Genomic DNA, 15,689 nt, shown 5'->3' on the forward strand with positions numbered 1-15,689 from the left:
CCTCCCGCGCAGTCTCCATGGGCCTCGGTCAGCGCGCTTTGACTGAGGTCCTCGTCGTTCCATGCTGGCTGCCATTGCCACTGGTTCAAGGTGTTTTTTTATCACTGTTTTGAATTCTTAGAAGTTTGTCCGACCTAATACAGTCATGGTTCTTTGACAATTCTTTATGGATCCAATTCGGATCATGACCTTCCCACTGAAAAAGCTTTTCGACCACCAAAAGTTGGTTTTCAAGCATCGACTAAGTGAGGGTATTGTTTTCTCACTTGTCCAATTTCAATCCACTTTGCACTGTTTAGCTTCGAACCTTTGAGCCCAATTCTGAGGTACTCCACATCTCCCCTGCACATTGTCCTCACCTTCCTGTCCAGCATTGCGTCTTCCTGCAACTCATTAAGATATTCAGGTAGCAGGTCACCAATAGAAGGCAATTGACTCTGCTCTTCAGGGTTCTCAATCATTGAAGGTTCAAACAATCTCAAGCAATCTTCATTTACGACTGAGTAGATGTGCATGTAAGCTGGTAGATCAAGGCGAAAAACATTTTCTGCAATCTTCTAAAGTATCCTAAAAGGTCCATACCTGATAGGTTTTAGCTTTTTACCTTCACCTTGCATCTTGTCCTGGCTGATATACAGCCAGACTTGGTCTTCAACTTGAAAACTATGCTCCATCCGATGCTTATCATGCCTAGCCTTGTACTTGGCTTGGCTCTTTTCCAGTTGTTCCTGTACTGCCTGGTGGATCTCCTGGATCTATTCAATGAACCTAGTTGCCTTGTCCACATCACTGTGTCCATCAACCATGGTATCTTTACCAAATACAAAATCCAAAGGAGACCTTGGTGTGAAACCAAAACAGGTCTCAAATGGAGATCTCTGTGTAGAAGAATGCTTTGCTCTATTGTAAGCATGCTGCACATAACATAAGTGTTCATCCCAAAGCTTAGGATGTTTACTGCAATAACCTCTTAGTAACTGGATCACTGTCATGTTTACTACTTCTGTCTGGCCATCTGTTTGTGGATGAAAAGTTTTGCTTTTCTTTAGTTTGGTGTCCATCAGTTCCCACAGACCCGACCAAAACTTCCCCACAAATCGGGTGTCTCGATCAGATACAATGGAAGTGGGTAATCCAAAATGAACCCATACATGTTCAAAGAACAATTTTGCAGTATGTTCAATTGTAATCTGTTTACTACAAGGTATAAAAATAGACATTTTGCTGAACCTATCCACAACAACATATAGATAATCATGACCTTTCCTATATTTAGGCAGTCCTCTAACAAAATCCATGGAAACAATTTCCCAAGGGTGAGAAGGAACTGGCAATGGAGTGTACAAGCCTAGTTTTCTGTTACTGCGCTTGCTTTTAACACACATAGCACACCCTCTTACATATCTAGAAACTGTCTTATTCATTTTCGGCCAATAGCAGAATCTTTGCAGTTGTGCAACTGTTTTACTTACCCCAAAGTGACCTGATATCAGAGAAGTGTGTGCTTCCCTAATTATCTTTATCCTCTTAGTTTGTGGAATGCAAAGTTTCCCACAATGGTATAAGAGTTAATCCTTTACATGATAGTCCAATTCTTCTACTCTTTTACCTTGACTCAAAGTTGCATATACATCTTTAAAGTCCATATCCTGAGCATATTGTTCTATGTAGCTTTCATGTAGCACAAAATTATGCTTAAGTATGGTAGATGCATTTATGATGGGTCTAGATAACATGTCTACAACCTTGTTATGTATGCCCTTTCTGTATCAAAAGACTAAATGAAACTGTTGTAGAAAAACCATCCATTTGTAATGTCTTGATTGCTGCAACTTAGTTTGGGAGTGTACATATTGAAGTGGTTAATGATCAGTATGTATTACTGTCTCTTTCCCCATTAAGTAATGTTTCCACTTTTTTCACACTATGAACTAATGCATACAATTCTTTATCATATGTAGGATAGTTAACTACTGCAGGATTAAAAGTCTCAGAATGATAACATATGGGTTTACCGTGTTGTGTCAACACTACTCCCATGGCATAGTCACTGGCATCAGTTTGGATCTCAAATGGTCTTTGTAGATCTGGTAGTGCTAGTACAGGTGTTGTACTAATCTTTTCTTTCAAGGTGTCAAAGGCTTTCTGAGGTTTGCATTCCCACTGAAACACCTTATTCAATCCTGTTAAACCATGTAAGGGAGCTGCAATTTAGGAAAAGTTAGAAATGAACTTCCTCCAATATTGTGCTGCTCCTAAGAAGCTTCTCACTTCTGTAACAAACCTGGGTTTAGGTTAGTTCACAATGACTGCCACTTTAGAGGGATCTATTTTCAATTCACCTCCCCCTACTATATGACCCAAGTAGTTTAGAGATGTTTTGCGAAATTCATATTTTGAGAGTTTAACATAAAGTTTTTCTCTTTTCAAAACATCTAATGCCTGCTTAACATGCTTTAAATGTTCTTCCCATGTTTTACTAAAAATCAGAATGTCATCCAGATACACAATAATAAAATCATCAACAAAAGGTCTAAGTACTCCATTCATTAATCTCATGAAAGTAGCAGGAACATTAGTTAAGCCAAAAGGCATAACCAACCATTCATACAATCCCTCCTTTGTTTTGAAAGCAGTCTTCTATGCATCTTGCTCTGCAACTCTGACCTAATGGTATCCACTGTGCAAATCCAACTTGGTGAAATAAACAAGTTCTTTTAATTGATCTAAAAGATCATCTATGCGAGGAAGGGGATAACAATTTTTTATTGTTATCTTATTCAGTGCTCGGTAATCAATGCACATTCTCCACGAGCCATCTTTCTTTCTCACCAAAACGATTGGTGACCCACATGGTGATGTGCTAGGCCTGATGAACCCTTTCTCGAGCAACTCCTACACCTGCTTCTTGATTTCAACATTCTCTAAAGCAGACAACCTGTACATTCCAATGTTAGGCAATGGAACATCTTGCTGCAAAATAATATCATGTACTATTCCCTTTTTGGGTGGTAGACCTTTAGGTTCTTGAAACAAGACATCATACTCTGAAACAACCTTTTCTATATCAGCTTATTGTTCAGCATTATAGCCCTCAAATACATTGGTTTTATCAGGTTTATTTTCCCTTACAACCATCAGTAAAAATTGTTTGCATGAATTAATCATTCTTTTCATCTGCCCCGGGTTTATGAGAGTATAATTATTCTTGAGCTTATGAGCTCTTACAAAGTATTTGATTCCATCTTTAACAAGTAGATACTTATTCTCAACTCTATAGAAAATAACCCTTCTATCATACAAATAAGGACTTCCTAAAATAATTCCACATATATCCAAAGGAATTATGTCTAACTCAACCTCATCTACAAATGTTGACCCAAAATAAAACTTGAGTTTGCACTGTCTAGTCACTTGCAGTTGTGCTTTATCATTCAACCATCCTAATGGGTATGGTTTCTTGTGAGGTGTAGTTGCTAATCCCAATTTCTTTACAATTGCTTCAAAAATTAGATTTACTTGTGAGCCAATATCAAACAAAGTATCAATCTTTTGATTTTTGGAAATAACTCGAATATGGAAAACCTCATGTCTTTTTCTCTCATTTTCTTCATTAATAACAGATTGAACAGAATTACTAGTAAATGCTTCAGAATTCTTACCTTTTATACCTGTAGCTGTTGTAGTTTTTTCATCTCCTGAGTGTGACCCCAAATCTTTCTGAATAACTGCAGCAGTCTTCTTCTTCTTGCGCTCGGACTTCTTAGGTCTCAACTCTGGATGCAGAATCCAACAATGCTCATCATCATGCCCATCCTTTTTATATTGAGTGCATGAAGGTTTGCTTTTCTGTGCAGTATTAGCCTTCCTTGCTTTCCACTTCTGCTTTCTTTTCTCCTTGCTCTTGCTTATAGTGGGTTGGGATGGTCCCCCAACTTCTGGATTTCCATTCTTTCCTCTAGCTTCTATATGAGTAGCTTGTACAGATACCTCATTTATACTAGTGGGATTAAACATGAGGATGGTATGCCTCATGTAGCTGTGTAGACCACCAATGTACTTCAAAAGAGTCTCTGGTGAGTCTAATGAGATACCCAACATCAATGCTCTCTTTCTGAATTCTTGAGTATACCCTTGCACACTTTGCCCTTTCAACTGTCGAAGAGTTTGCCAACTCATCATGGCTTGTTGCATGTAGGTCAATGGATAGAACTGCTTTTTGATTACAATAAAAAATACACTCTAGACAAAGATGATCTTACGATGTCTTTTCATATCAGTTTGGGTTATGCCTTCCACAAAACCAAGGCAGTGCCTCCTAGGCGTAGGCTTCCCAGCTGAATCTTACTCTTGTCTGAGTCTATACTCTGTACCTTGCAATAGACATCAATTTGTCTAATCCAGTTGTCCAACTTTTCAACATTTAACTCTCCATCATATATAGGCAAATCACATTTAACATCTAACTTAATCAAAGATGCTTTCTTATTATGCACAGGGCTATTGGGAGGTGTGAGAAAGCTTTCCTCTTTCTCCTTTCCTTTAGAGTGGTCTTGGTAGTGAGACTCATCTTCTTCTTTATCTTGTTTAGAACCTGAGGAGTCTTAAACCTTATGCTTTCTAAAGTCCCTATACATTTGTTCTACCATAGAATTTATAGCGAGGAAACTTTCTATGAATTGAGGGTCTGGCCCCACAGAACCTTCCTCTAACATTGTCTTCCGAGGATAGACTCTACCAATTTCAGGATTAGTTTCCACCAACTCTCCTTCTCCTAATTTGATCTTTGATCTAGTGAGCATTCATAGCTAAACCAACACAAGCTTGTCTAACCTTACAGCCTAGAGCTTTGATACCACTTGATTTGATAATCACCCTATGAGTGACATTAGTTGAAGATTTATTAAACAAAGGTATTATAGACTCATGTGCTGGTGTGTGTTCCGTGTTATTTAAGCAACGGATCAATCAGATTGCCAATACACAAACAATTAAATGGAAAGACAGCAGAGAAATACAGTAAGCAGACAAAAAACACAAGAAGTTAATAAGGAGTTCACCCTATTCTCCAGGGCTACATCTTCGGTCCAGTTTTCAATGGTGGCCTTGTTTTATTGTGTTTTTAAGCAGAGACTTACAATGCAGGGACTCAAAGTGAGTTCTCCTGAAGCAGATTTGTTGGCAGGGTGGTTCTTGGATTTCCCAAGCCACTGGAGTGCACAGTCTCTATTTTGCCTAGCAGCTCTGTGACCTTCTGGTCTACAGTGGAGAGAGCCCAATGTGGTGCTTAGTTCGCACAGATCCTCTCTGGGATGGCTTGAATCTCTCAAGCACTCTAGTGCTCGATGCTTCCTTTGGTAAGCTCGACCCTCTATCTTCTGCTGCTTTTGCTTCACTGTCTTCTTTCTCTGTGTATTGTCCTCCTCTCGTGGTTCTGGTCTCTCTCTGACTGACTTCGACTTGACTGTGTGTTCTGTCTTTGTTCATGGCCTTTTCGCCATTCGTTCCCAGACTGTTCGGTTCCTCTTTCGCCTCTGTCGATTCACCTTCTGTAGCTGTGCTTGGAGTTCCCTGGCTCGGCGTCATCATCAACTCTCAGGGAGTGGCCACATGTCCTCCTGTAACTCGCGCTAGCCTACTTCGTTGGTTCGTTTCTTCAGTTACGTCGTGGAATGAGTTCTTCCTCCACCGTGGTGATCAAACAGACTTCAAATCCTTCTAAATCGCGGCTCATTTCCCTCGTCGATTCCGCTTCCTCCATCAGGTGCAATCTCAGCCGTCCGAGATGACATCTTGCGGCCATTCACCAACTCATTTGTAGTGGTATACTTGGATGACATCCTGATCTTCAGCTAGAGTTGGGAAGAGCACCTCCACCACATCCGACAGGTTCTCCAAACACTGCGGCAACACAAGTTATGTGCCAATTTGGAGAAATGCACTTTTGGCATGACCCAGGTTCAGTATCTGGGATACATTATTGATGAACAGGGGGTGCATGTGGATCCATCCAAGATCCAAGTCATTCGGGATGGGCCATCTCCAACCACTCTGACAGAGCTTCACATCTTTCTAGGTCTTGCCAACTTCTATTGCAGGTTTGTGTTGGGATTTTCTCATATCACTTGGCCCTTGAGTCAAGTCATAAAGGGAGGAGTGAAAGCAAAATTCTTTTGGTCTGAATCTCATCAGAAGGCATTCAAAGAGTTGAAAGATCACCTCTACTCGGCACCAGTGCTCGCATTACTAGACTTGCAACAACCATTTGAGGTCGAGACAGATGCCTCTGACTATGCTATTGGGGAAATCCTTACTCAACACTGGCATCTAGTGGCATATCAGAGTGAGAGACTTTCAAAAACAATCCAGAAGTATCCCACTTATGACAAAGAGATGTATTCCATTATGCAGGCCTGCCGACAATGGAAGCATTACATTTTGCGGAAGGAAACGATCATCCACACAGACCACCGACCCCTACAGTTCATACATACCCAAGTGAAATTGCAGAATGATCGCCATCAGAAGTGGTCCACATACCTACAACAGTTCCATTTGAATATCAAGTATAAGAAGGGCAGCACCAATAATGCTGCATATTGTCTGAGTCAACCATCGATCATGGTGTTAACCACCGTGCTCAACTCTTGTGGGCACGAGACTTCTGATTGGCCACTTATGATCTGATATTCACCCTATGAGTGACATCAGTTAAAGATTTATTAAAATAAGGTATTAATGACTCATGTGCGGGTGTGTGTTCTGTGTTATTGAAGCAACAGATCGATCAAATTGCTAATACACAGACAATAAAATGGAAAGACATCAAAGAAATACAGTAAGCAAACACAAAGACACAACCAATTTTTAATAAGGAGTTCACCCTATCCTCCAGGACTACATCTCCAGTTCAGCTTTCAGTGGTGGCCTTGTTTTATTATGTCTTTAAGCAGAGAAATTACAATACAGGGACTCAATATGAGTTCTCTTGGAGCAGATTTTTCTTGGCAGGGTGGTTCTTGGATTCCCCAAGCCACTTGGAGTACACAGACTCTTCTTCTTCCTACCAGCGTTGTGACCCTTTGGTCTATAGTGGAAAGAGCCGAATGTGATGCTTAGTCCAGATAGATTCCTCTATGGGAAGGCTTGAATCTTCAAGCTCTCTGGTGCTTGATGCTACCTCTGGTCAGCTCGGCCCTCTGTCTCTTCTGCTTAGATTTACTGTTCTCTGTGTCCAGTCCTCCTCTCAGGGTTCACTGTTCACTGTCTCTCTTGGTCGCTTGAACTCTTCTCAACTCTGATTGCCTTCTTCCTTTGTTCCATTCATGCCTTTTAGCCATCTGATCCCTATGCCTGTTCGGTTCCTCTTCCGCCTATCGATTCACCTTCTGCAGCTGCTCTTGGAGTTCCCTATGTTTGGCGTCATCATGGATGCTCAGGGAGTGGCCACTTGTCCTCCTCTAAATGGCACCAGCATGCTTCGTGGGTTCGTTTCTTTAGTTACGCCGTGGATGCGTTCTTCCTCCACCGTGGCGGTCAAACGGATTCCAAACCCCTTTAGAACGCAGCTTAATTCCCTGTCGATTCTGCTTCTTTCCATCGGGTGCATTCTCGGCCGTCCGATCTGGGCGCTCCAGATTCAATGCCATACGCACATTTCGGGCGGTTGACTTGCTCGACTGATAGCGCACGATCAACGGCGGTTTTCTCTCACCTTCGCCTGCCACGCGTCGATCGATGTATGGAATCGCTCCGCTCCTGTCCAAAACCTCTTACCGTTCACGGGTGCCCCGATCAATACCGCTGGTTTTCCAGTGCGTGAGTCCCGCCTTCGTACTTTAGTGTTTTCGCTTTTTCTGCCTGCGTTTTCCTGGCTCTCGATGTGACCGAGTGCTCGGGCTTTCCTGCAGGGCCCTGTTCGCCTAGCGATTTGCGATTAGCGCTAAGCGCTAATCACGCATCAAAAACCCTTCCTTTTCCCATTCTGGGGCTCCTATGGGCTACTTTGGCCTCTTGCGTGGTCTCCATGGGCCTTGGTCAGTGTGCTTTGACCGAGGTCCTCGTCCTTCCACGTCAGCTGCCATTGCCACTGGTTCAGGGTGTTTTTGATGTTGTTTTGGACTTCTTTAGAGATTTGTTCGACCTGATTCAGTCATGGTTCTTTCATAGTATTTCTATGGATCCAATTCGGATCACGGCCTCCCACTGAAAAATCTTTTGGACAATCAAAAGTTGGTTTTCAAGCATCGACTAAGTGAGGATACTGTTTCTTCACTTGTCGAATCTCAATCCACTTCATGCTGCTCGGCTTTGAACCTTTGAGCCTAATCCTGAGGTACTCAACATCTCCCCTGTGCGTTGTCCTCACCTTCCTGTCCAACACTTTGTCTTCCTGCAACTCATTGAGGTATTCAGGTAGCAGGTCATCAATAAAAGGCAACTGACTTTGCTCTTCAGGGTCCTCAATCATTGAAGGTTCAAACAATCTCAAGCAATCTGCATTTACGACTGAGTAGATGTGCATGCAAGCTGGTAGATCAAGGCGAAAATCATTTTCACCAATTTTCTCAGGTATCCTAAAAGGTCCATACCTGATATGCTTCAGACTTTTACCTTCACCTTGCATCCAGTCTTTGCTGATATACAACCAGACTTGGTCTCCACCTTGAAAACTATGCTCCATCCGATGCTTAACATGCATAGCCTTATACTTGGCCTGGCTCTTTTCTAGTTGTTCCTGTACTGCCTGCTGGATCTCCTGGATCTGTTCAATGAACCTTGTTTCCTTGTCCACATCACTGTGTTCATCAACCATGGTATCTTTATCAAAGACAAAATCCAAAGGAGACCTTGGTGTGAAACCAAAGCAGGTCTCAAAAGGAGATCTCTGTGTAGAAGAGTGTTTGGCTCTGTTGTAAGCATGTTGCACATAAGACAAGTGTTCATCCCAAAGCTTAGGATGTTTACTGCAATATCCTCTTAGTAACTGGATCACTGTCCTGTTTACCACTTCTGCCTGGCCATCTGTTTGTGGATGAAAAGTTGTGCTTTTCTTTAACTTGGTGTCCATCAGTTCCCATAGACTAGACCAAAACTTCCCCATAAATCAGGGGTCTCGATCAGATACAATGGAAGTGGGTAATCCAAAATGAACCCATACATGTTCAAAGAACAATTTTGTAGTTTGTTCAGCTGTGATCTGTTTACTACAAGGTATAAAAATACACATTTTGCTGAACCTATCCACAACAACATATAGATAATCATGACCTTTCCTAGATTTAGGAAGTCCTCCAACAAAATCCATGGAAACACTTTCCCAAGGTTGAGAAGGAATTGGCAATGGAGTGTACAAGCCTAGTTTTCTATTGCTGGGCTTGCTTTTGGCACACATGGCACACCCTCTTACATATCTAGAAACTGTCTCATTCATTTTCGGCCAATAGCAGAATCTTTACAACTGTGAAACTATTTTGCTTACCCCAAAGTGACGTGGTATCAGAGAAGTATGTGCTTCCCTAATTATCTTGATCCTCTCAGTTTGTGGAATGCAGAGTTTCCCACAATGGTATAAGAGTCGGTCCTTTATATGATAGTCCAATTCTTCTACTCTGTTGACTTGACTCAAAGTTGCATATACATCTTTAAAATCCATATCCTGAGCATATTGTTCTATGTAGCTCTCATGTAGCACAGAGTTATGTTTAAGCATGGTAGATGCATTCATAATGGGTCTAAATAACATGTCTACAACCTTGTTATGTATGCCATTTTTATATCTGATGACTAAGTGAAACTATTGTAGAAAACCCATCCATCTGTAATGTCTTGGTTGTTACAACTTAGTTTGGGAGTGTAGATATTGAAGTGGCTGATGATCAATATGTATAACTATCTCTTTGCCCATTAAATAATATTTCCACTTTTTCACACTCTGAACTAATGCATACAATTCTTTATCATATGTAGGATAGTTAACTACTACAGGCTTAAAAGTCTCAGAATGATAACATATGGGTTTGCCGTGCTGTGTCAACACTGCTCCCATGGCATAGTCACTGGCATTAGTTTGGATCTCATATTGTCTTTGTAAATATGGCAGTGCTAGTACATGTGTTGTACTTATTTTCTCTTTCAAGGTGTTGAAGGTTTTCTAATGTTTGCCTCCCCACTGAAACACCTTATTCAATCTTGTTAAAGCATGTAAGGGAGTTGCAATCGAGGAGAAGTTAGAGATGAACTTCTTCCAATATTGTGTTGCTCCTAGGAAGCTTCTCACTTTTGTAGCAGACCTGGGTTTAGGCCAGTTCATAATCACTGCCATTTTAGAGGGATCTATTTTCAATTCACCTCCCCCTACTATATGACCCAAGTAGTTTAGAGATGTTTGGCCAAATTCACATTTTGAGAGTTTAACATAAAGTTTTCCTCTTTTCGAAACATCTAATGTCTGCTTAACATGCTTTGAATGTTCTTCCCACGTTTTACTAAAAATCAGAATGTCATCCAGATAAACAATAACAAAATCATCTAGAAAAGGTCTGAGTACATCATTCATTAATCTCATGAAAGTAGCAGGAGCATTAGTTAAGCCAAAAGGCATCACCAACCATTCATACAATCCCTGCTTTGTTTTGAAAGCAGTCTTCCATGCATCTTGCTTTGCAACTCTGACTTGATGGTATCCACTGTGCAAATCTAGCTTGGTGAAATAAACAGCTTCTTTTAATTGATCAAGAAGATCATCTATGCAAGGAAGGGGATAACAATTTTTTATTGTTATCTTATTAAGTGCTCGGTAATCAATGCAAATTCTCCACGAGCCATCTTTCTTTCTCACCAAAACGATTGGTGACCCACATGGTGATGTGCTAGGCCTGATGAAGCCCTTCTCGAGCAACTCCTACACCTGCTTCTTGATTTCAACATTCTCTAAAGCAGACAACCTATACATCCCAATGTTAGGCAATGGAACATCTTGCTGCAAAATAATATCATGTATTATTCCTTTTTTGGGAGGCAGACCTTTGGGTTCTTGAAACAAGACATCATACTCTGAAACAACCTTTTCTATATCAGCTAGTTGTTCAGCATTACAGCCCTCAAATACATTGGTTTTATCAGGTTTCTTTTCCTTTACAACCATCAGTAAGAATTGTTTACATGAATTACTCATTCTTTTCATCTGTCCTGAATTTATGAGAGTATAATTATTCTTAAGCTTATGAGCTCTTACAAAGTATTTGATTCCATCTTTAACCAGTAGATACTTGTTCTCAGCTCTATAGAATATAGCCTTTCTATCATACATGTAAGGACTTCCTAAAACAATTCCACATATATCCAAAGGAATTATGTCTAACTCAACCTCATCTACAAATGCTGACCCAAAAGAAAACTTGAGTTTGCACTATCTAGTCACTTGTAGTTGTGCTTTATCATTCAACCATCCTAATGGGTATGGTTTCTTGTGAGGTGTAGTTGCTAATCCCAATTTCTTTACAATTGCTTCAGAAATCAAATTTACTTGAGAGCCACTATCAAACAAAGTATCAATCTTTTGATTTTTGGAAATAACTCGAATATGGAAAAGATCATGTCTTTTTCTCTCATTTTCTTCATCAATAACAGAATGAGAAGAATTACTAGTAGATGCTTCAGAATTCTTACCTTTTATACTTGTGGCTGCTATAGTTGTTTCATCTCCTGAGTCTGACCCCAAATCTCTCTGAATAGCTGCAACGGTCTTCTTCTTCTTGCCCTCAGATTTCTTAGGTCTCAGCTCTGGATGCAGAATCCAACAATGCTCATCATCATGCCCTTCCTTTTTACAGTGAGTGCATGAAGCTTTGGTTTTCTGTGCAGTGTTAGCCTTCCTTGCCTTCCACTTCTGTTTTTTTTTCTCCTTGCTTTTGCTTACAGTGGGTTGGGATGGTCCCCCAACTTCTGGATTGCCATTCTTTCCTCTAGCCTCTAGATGAGTAGCTTGCACATATACTTCATCTATACTAGTGGGATTAAACATGAGGATGGTATGGCTCATGTAGCTATGTAAACCACCAATGTACTTCAAAAGAGTCTCTGGTGAGTCTAATGAAATACCCAACATCAATGCTCTATTTCTGAACTCTTGAGTATACCCTTGCACACTTTGCCCTTTCAACTATCGAAGAGTTTGCCAACTCATCATGGCCTATTGCATGTAGGCCAATGGATAGAACTGTTTTTTTATTGCAGCAACAAATTCACTCCATACAGAGATGGTCTTGCCATGTATTTTCATATTATATTGGTTCTACCTTCCCACCAAACCAAGGCAGTGCCTCCTAGGCGTAGGCTTGCCAGCTGAATCTTAATCTTGTCTGAGTTTATGTTATGTACCCTGCAATACACATCAATTTGTCTAATCCAATTGTCCAATTTTTTAGCATTTAGCTCTCCATCATATATAGGCAAATCAAATTTAACATCTAACTTAATCAAAGATGCTTTCTTATTATGCACAGGGCTATTAGGAGGCGTGAGAAAGTGTTCCTCTTTCCCCTTTCCTTTAGAGTTGTCATGGAAGTGAGACTCATCTTCTTCTTTCTCTTGCTTAGAGCTTGATGCATCTTCCACCTTTTGCTTTCTAAAGTCTCTGTACATTTCTTCGACCATAGACTTTATAGCTAGGAAACTCTCTATGAATTGAGGGTCTGGCCTTATAGAACCTTCCTCTGACATGGTCTTTCGAGGATATACTCTCCCAATTTTAGGATTAGTTTCCACCAACTCTCCTTCTCCTAATTTGAGCTTTGATCTTGTGAGCATTCACAGCTATACCAACACAAACTTGTCTAACCTTACAGCCTTGAGCTTTGATACCACTTGATCTGATATTCACCCTATGAGTGACATCAGTTAAAGATTTATTAAACTAAGGTATTGCAGACTCATGTGCTGGTGTGTGTTTTGCGTTATTGAAGCAACGAATCGATCAGATTGTCAATACATAGACAATAAAATGGAAAGACAACATAGAAATATAGTAAGCAAACACAAAGACACAAACAATTTTTAATAAGGAGTTCACCCTATCCTCCAAGGCTACGTCTCTGGTCCAACTTTTAGTGGTGGCCTTGTTTTATTGTGTCTTTAAGTAGAGAAATTACAATATAGGGACTCAATATGAGTTCTCCTGGAGCATATTTTGCTTGGCAGGGTGGTTCTTGGATTCCCCAAGCCACTTGGAGTACACAGACTCTTCTTCTTCCTACCAATTCTGTGACCCTTTGGTCTATAGTGGAAAGAGCTGAATGTGATGCTCAGTCCGGACAGATTCCTCTATTGGAAGGCTTGAATCTTTAAGCTCTTTGGTGCTCGATGCTGCCTCTGGTCAGCTCAGCCCTCTGTCTCTTCTGCTTAGCTTTACTATTCTCTGTGTTCAGTCCTCCTCTCAGGGTTCACTGTTCACTATCTCTCTTGGTCACTTGGACTCTTCTCAACTCTGACTACCTTCTTCCTCTGTTCCGTTCATGGCTTTTAGCCATCCGATCCCTATGCCTGTTTGGTTCCTCTTCCACCTATCGATTCACCTTCTGCATCTGCGCTTGGAGCTCCCTGTGTTCGGCTTCATCATGGACGCTCAAGGAGTGGCCACTTGTCCTCCTCTAAATGGCGCCAGCATGCTTCGTCGTTTTGTTTCTTCAGTTACGTTGTGGATGCATTCTTCCTCCACTGTGGCAGTCAAACGGATTCCAAACCCCTTTAGAATGCGACTTAATTCCCTGTCGATTCCGCTTCTTTCCATCGAGCGCGATCTCAGTCGTCCGATCTGGGCCCTCCAGATCCGACGCCATATGCACGTTTCGCGCGGTTGACTTGCTCGACCGATAGCGCACGATCAATGGTGGTTTTCTCTCACCTATGCCTACCATGCATCGATCGGTGTATGGAATCGCTCCTCTCCTGTCCAAAACCTTTTACCATTCAAGGGCGCCCCGATCAATACCGTTGGTTTTCCAGTGCGCGGGTCCCGCCTTCGTATGTTAGCGTTTTTTGCTTTTTCCGCCACGGTTTCTTGGCTCCGATGTGACCGAGTGCTCGAGCTTTCCTTCAAGGCCCTGTTCGCCTAGCGATCTCCCAGGGGCAACTTTGGCCTCCTGTGTGGTCTCCATGGGCCTTGGTCAGCGCGCTTTGACCGAGGTCCTTGTCGTTCCATGTCGGCTGCCATTGCCATTGGTTCAGGGTGTTTTTGATGTTGTTTTTCACTTATTTAGAGATTTGTTTGACCTGATTCAGTCATGGTTCTTTGACAGTCTTTCTATGGAACCAATTTGGATCAACTTCTCTGCAAAAGCGACCCAGAATTCGGCCATACATACCGGACACTCTTGGAGGGTCATCATGTTCCAAATTTTCACCTCCAGGATGCCCTGTTATGCCACCTGGGTCACTTTTGTGTTCCTTCAAGCGAGTGTGCCAAGATGATTTGGGAAGCATACTACAGCCTGGCTGCTAGGCATTTCGGGGTCGAGAAAACGATGGCAGTGCTACAGAAGTATTTCTATTGGCCGAATCTTCGACAAGATGTCAGGAAGTACATCAGATCATGCACTGCCTGTGCCATTGCCAAACCGATCATTAAAAAGGAAGGCCTCTATACCCCATTGCCTACCCCTAGTCGACCCTGGGAATCCATCTCCATGGATTACATGTCAGGCCTTCCTTGCACTAAGCATGGAAATGACTGTGTTTTTGTGGTCGTCGACAGGTTCTCGAAGATGGCCATTATGGTGGCCTGCAAGAAGAATATCATAATAGAAGCCACTGCTAAACTCTTCTTTGAACGAGTGTGGGTACACTTTGGGATCCCACAGTCTATCATCTCAAATCGAGACATCAGGTTCCTTAGTACATATTGGTTCAGTCTTTGGTCGATGCTAGACACCAAACTCACTAAGTCCACAGCCTTCCATCCTCAAACTAATGGCCAGATAGAGGTTGTCAACATGATGATTGTACACATTCTACGCATGTATAACTCAAAGAATTCATGCACATGGGACGAGAACCTCCCCTATGTTTAGCACAGCTACAACTGGGCTCTCCACAGCTTGACTGGCCACAACCCTTTTTAGGTGGGCTTGGGATTCTAGCCACTATGTCCCATTGATGTGGCCATGCCATTTGCAGCTACTCATGCAGATTCAGCTCATGTTCAGTTCGAAACAGATAAGAAAAACAACCTCATTGAGCGCATCCAACATATTTGCCAGTAGGTCCATGACATTATGGAGAAATCAAATGCCAAGTACAAGCAACGACATGATCAACATCGGGTGCCACACAAGTTTCAGGTGGGCGACAAAGTCTGGTTTCATTTGCAAAAAGAATGCCTTACCGAAGCCTATCGGAAGCTCAGACCACTCCGATATGGTCCTTACACCATTACCAAGGCTATGGGAGACAATGCATTTGAGCTCAGCATTCCCCCATTCCTTGGCCTGCATCCAATGTTCAATGTGGACCGCCTTCGACCATACTTTCCACCATTACTAGACACATCCAACATTGTAGAATAGCTCACACCCACAAAGTTAAATCCAAATTGCATGGAACAAGCTGCAATTTTTCGGATCATGGACACACAGATCAAGCACAGTCGCCAGTAGAATATCCAACTGTATCGATTTGTCAAGGCATGCCAA

This window comes from Pinus tabuliformis, chromosome 7, assembly GCF_031772625.1.
Source record: "Pinus tabuliformis cultivar Carrire ecotype Pingquan chromosome 7, CPIR1, whole genome shotgun sequence".
In the NCBI taxonomy this organism is placed as follows: Eukaryota; Viridiplantae; Streptophyta; class Pinopsida; order Pinales; family Pinaceae; genus Pinus; species Pinus tabuliformis.